Raw genomic sequence first — 5,000 nt, 5'->3', positions numbered from 1 at the left:
TCAACCAGGTAGGAGAGAGGGTGGCTGGGTAGCGCCTCTCGCTCGCCGGCCCGCCGGAGCGGGGGCTCGCGCGACTGTTTTCCGGACGCCGGCCGCGGTTCGCGGGGGCTCTAGGTGGTCTGACGCTGCCGCGGGGTGAGATGGATCGGGCTGGACCCGGCGCAGCCGAAGCCGAGGACGCGGAACCTCGAATGCGACCCTCGCGGACCCCTAAACGAGAGGAGCTGCGCCCGGCCTCGTAAGACACCTCTTCTCCGGTGCTAGGTCGACCCCGACGCCGCTGGCCGCCGCCGCCGCCTTGCCGCTATCCCTCCGCACGTTTGGGGCCGGTGGCGACCCGCAGGACGGCCGACAACTCGCTCGTTTGGCGGGGCGATGCAAGGTTAGGCGAACTGGGCGGTAACTCGGGTTAGTCGAGGGGACTTCGCGGTGGACAGGGGGGTGCGAATCCGGCCGGGCGGCCCTTCGATGGAGCCTGGTGCAGGGACATTCAATGGGATGAGCCGCGCTCGCCGCGGAACCTTCGAGCGCCGCTACTCAGCAAGTAAACGAGAGGGAGCTGCGCCCGGCCTCGTAAGACGCCTCTTCTCCGGTGCGAGCGCCCCGACGCCGCTGGCCGCCGCCGCCGCCTTGCCGCTATCCCGCCGCGCGTTTGGGGAGGGAGGGCGACCCGTAGGACGGCCCGCCGACTACACGACCGTTTGGCAGAGCGAGTGCAAGGTTAGGCGAGCTGGGCGGTAACTCGGGTTAGTCTGGGGAGACTCGCGGTGGACAGGGTGGCGCGAATCCGGCCGGGCGGCCCCATCGATTAAGCATTGGTAGGGAGCCGAGGATGAGCCGTGCGAAGTGGCCTCGGAGGCGGTCCGTGGGGGACGACGGGGGGGGACGGGCGTCGGCCCTCCGGCCCGAGCAGAGAACGTTCGGTCACCCAAGCGGGAATCTGCGCCCCGGCCCGAGTCGGACTCGGTCGGTGCGGCCCGCTGAGGCCCTCAACTATTCCCGTACGCGGGGGTCGGGAGCTGCGGCGCTGCGCCGGCGACTTACCCGCGCGAGGCACGCACTGCGTGCGGCCAGGATGCGGAGTTGGATCGGCGCTGGTTGGGAACCCTCGGGGAACGAAGGCGGACGGCGGCCAGCCGGCGCCGACGAACCCGTCGGGGAGGGGGCTGGTGGCAGGCGCGATCGGCACTATTGCTGACTGCCGGGAGGGAAGCTGCGCCCCGGCCGAGTCAGACTCAGCCGTTGCGGCCCCCCCGAGCCCGCAGCGCGTAGCGCGGAAGCCATACGCCCCCCCGATGCGGAGCGACAGACGCCCCCGCGACCGCGGTTGGTCGGGAAGGCTTTTCGGATAGAGGTCGGACGGTGTGTGTGTGGACGGCTTCCCGTGGTGCCGCCGCTATCAAGCCGGAGGGTTTGAGAAACGACATTCGCGGAAGGACCGGCGCGGCCGGCGGACGCTCGCACGCGCGGCGCCCGACACTCAGCCGCTCGCTCGGCCTCCGTGGATCGTGGCTAGGTGGGATGGATGCCAAACCGGGTCGTCTCGGTCTCGCCGCAGTACGGTCGCGCCGGGGCCTGCGGGGCGGCGCGGGGAGCGCACGCTCACGCGGCGGCCGGGGCGCTAGAGTGCGACCCGCAGTGGGTAGGAACCGTCCACCCGACGTCGGACGAGCCGAGGCCGATGGAGGCCCTACCAAGGCGGGTCATGAGTGCCAGTCGGTCAGTTGGGTGAGGGGGTACTCGGAGGCCCGCCGGGAGCAGACGGGCGACCGGGGATGGGGGGCGTACGCGGGCGGGCGCCGGGAGAAGACGGCCCGTCCGGGGTCGAATCTCGGCCTGTGTTTTCGGAGCCGGCCGGGCATCACGCTCCCTCCTTGGATGGACAACATTCGTAGTTGACACTTTGTGTCATTTTATCCGAGCGGGCGGGCGCCTCGAGAGGCGGACCGTCCGGGGCGACTCTCGGCCTGTGTTTTCGGAGCCGGCCGGGCCTCACGCTCCCTCCTTGGATGGACAACATTCGTAGTTGACACTTTGTGTCATTTTATCCGAGCAGACGGGCGCCGCGAGGCGGACCGTCCGGGGCGACTCTCGGCCTGTGTTTTCGGAGCCGGCCGGGCATCACGCTCCCTCCTTGGATGGACAACATTCGTAGTTGACACTTTGTGTCATTTTATCCGAGCAGACGGGCGCCGCGAGGCGACCGTCCGGGGCGACTCTCGGCCTGTGTTTAAGGAGCCGGCCGGGCATCACGCTCCTTCCTTGGATGGACAACATTCGTAGTTGACACTTTGTGTCATTTTATCCGAGCGGGCGGGCGCCGCGAGGCGGACCGTCCGGGGCGACTCTCGGCCTGTGTTTAAGGAGCCGGCCGGGCATCACGCTCCTTCCTTGGATGGACAACATTCGCAGTTGACACTTTGTGTCATTTTATCCGAGCAGACGGGCGCCGCGAGGCGGACCGTCCGGGGCGACTCTCGGCCTGTGTTTTCGGAGCCGGCCGGGCATCACGCTCCCTCCTTGGATGGACAACATTCGTAGTTGACACTTTGTGTCATTTTATCCGAGCAGACGGGCGCCGCGAGGCGACCGTCCGGGGCGACTCTCGGCCTGTGTTTAAGGAGCCGGCCGGGCATCACGCTCCTTCCTTGGATGGACAACATTCGTAGTTGACACTTTGTGTCATTTTATCCGAGCGGGCGGGCGCCGCGAGGCGGACCGTCCGGGGCGACTCTCGGCCTGTGTTTAAGGAGCCGGCCGGGCATCACGCTCCTTCCTTGGATGGACAACATTCGCAGTTGACACTTTGTGTCATTTTATCCGAGCAGACGGGCGCCGCGAGGCGGACCGTCCGGGGCGACTCTCGGCCTGTGTTTTCGGAGCCGGCCGGGCATCACGCTCCCTCCTTGGATGGACAACATTCGTAGTTGACACTTTGTGTCATTTTATCCGAGCAGACGGGCGCCGCGAGGCGGACCGTCCGGGGCGACTCTCGGCCTGTGTTTAAGGAGCCGGCCGGGCATCACGCTCCTTCCTTGGATGGACAACATTCGCAGTTGACACTTTGTGTCATTTTGTTCGGCCTGTGTTTAAGGAGGCGGCCGTCCTCCACTCGGTCCGTGTTTTAAGGAGCGACACTCGCGCTCCGGTTCGGCCTGTATTTAGGGAGGCGGCCGTCCTCCGCTTGGTCTGTGTTAAGGGCGACACTCTGTCCATGTTTGAGGAGCCTGGCCCTGACGCTCCTCTCCGGCCTGTGTTTAAGGAGGCGGCCGTCCTCCCCTTGGTCCGTGTTAAGGGCGACACTCGGTCCATGTTTGAGGAGCCTGGCCCTGACGCTCCTCTCCGGCCTGTGTTTAAGGAGGCGGCCGTCCTCCCCTTGGTCCGTGTTAAGGGCGACACTCGGTCCATGTTTGAGGAGCCTGGCCCTGACGCTCCTCTCCGGCCTGTGTTTAAGGAGGCGGCCGTCCTCCCCTTGGTCTGTGTTAAGGGCGACACTCGGTCCATGTTTGAGGAGCCTGGCCCTGACGCTCCTCTCCGGCCTGTGTTTTAAGGAGGCGGCCGTCCTCCCCTTGGTCCGTGTTAAGGGCGACACTCGGTCCATGTTTGAGGAGCCTGGCCCTGACGCTCCTCTCCGGCCTGTGTTTAAGGAGGCGGCCGTCCTCCCCTTGGTCCGTGTTAAGGGCGACACTCGGTCCATGTTTGAGGAGCCTGGCCCTGACGCTCCTCTCCGGCCTGTGTTTAAGGAGGCGGCCGTCCTCCCCTTGGTCTGTGTTAAGGGCGACACTCGGTCCATGTTTGAGGAGCCTGGCCCTGACGCTCCTCTCCGGCCTGTGTTTAAGGAGGCGGCCGTCCTCCCCTTGGTCTGTGTTAAGGGCGACACTCGGTCCATGTTTGAGGAGCCTGGCCCTGACGCTCCTCTCCGGCCTGTGTTTAAGGAGGCGGCCGTCCTCCACTTCCTTCCATGCACCACCACATTCGCAGTTGACACTTTGCCATTTTTTCAGAGAGGTGACACTTAGTCGTTTTTTTCGAAAGTTGACACTTAGTCGTTTTTTCGAAAGTTGACACTTTGCCGTTTTTTCAGAGAGGCGACACTTAGTCGTTTTTTCGAAAGTTGACACTTAGCAGTTTTTTCGAAAGTTGACACTTAGCCGTTTTTTCGAAAGTTGACACTTAGCCGTTTTTTCGAAAGTTGACACTTAGTCACTTTTTCGCCACAGTGACACCTCCAGCGCGTGCCACGGCGCTTTTCAGGTCTTCTATCCGACCTTGTGCTGTCGAGGACGGCGTGTCCGACGCCGTGGGGAGACCAGCACCATCTCCTCCATACTCGTAAACGGGGTGCTTTGGAAAACGGGGGGAAAGTCGATGAGTACACTGACTACTGGGACCATTTCATTGTACTCTGGCGCACCTGAAGACCAAAAAAGGTACTGCACCTTAGCCCGGGTACCTCACCCCCTGGTACCTCGAGGAGAACTTAGAAAAATTTCGACAAATTTTTGGTGAGCTCCAGGGAGAGAGGCTGATTTTTCGCTTTTTGAGGCCGACCGCCGAACCGGCGCGGGGCGGACTCACAAGCCCCGCAGAGCCGTGGGCACTTAGTCGTTTTTTCAGAGAGGCGACACTTAGTCGTTTTTTCAGAGGCGACACTTAGTCGTTTTTTCGAAAGTTGACACTTAGCCGTTTTTTCGAAAGTCGACACTTAGCCGTTTTTTTGGAAAGTTGACACTTAGTCGTTTTTTCGAAAGTTGACACTTAGTCGTTTTTTCGCCACAATTGGCTCTGAGCTCCAGGGGGAGAGCCTGGTTTTGCCTTATTTCAGGCCGGCTGGGGAACCGGCGCGGGTCGGATGCACGAGCCCGGCAGAGCCGTGGGCACTTAGAAAATTTTCGCCGATTAAGCTGGGACCTCCAGGCGGAGACCGGCATTCCTCGTCCTCGGGGTTCGACCCAGGAACCGGCGCTGGGCAGACGCCGTAGCCACGCAGAGCCGTGGGC

General features: G+C 63.3%; 1 non-coding gene across 1 annotated transcript in view; it reads right to left on the bottom strand.

Annotated features, from left to right (window-relative positions):
- Positions 1 to 11, bottom strand: part of LOC147036592 (18S ribosomal RNA) — a 1,907-nt gene extending 1,896 nt beyond the window's left edge. Inside the window, exon 1 of the ribosomal RNA XR_015065053.1 lies at positions 1 to 11. This exon is cut by the window's left edge and continues 1,896 nt beyond it. This is a non-coding gene — a ribosomal RNA (18S ribosomal RNA).
- Positions 12 to 5,000: the final 4,989 nt, after the last annotated feature.

The sequence above is a fragment of the Syngnathus leptorhynchus genome, unplaced genomic scaffold (assembly GCF_054491065.1).
Source record: "Syngnathus leptorhynchus isolate UIUO unplaced genomic scaffold, UIUO_Slep HiC_scaffold_539, whole genome shotgun sequence".
Classification (NCBI taxonomy): domain Eukaryota; kingdom Metazoa; phylum Chordata; class Actinopteri; order Syngnathiformes; family Syngnathidae; genus Syngnathus; species Syngnathus leptorhynchus.
Note: the sequence above shows the minus strand (reverse complement) of the source record. Positions and strands in the feature narration are given on the sequence as shown.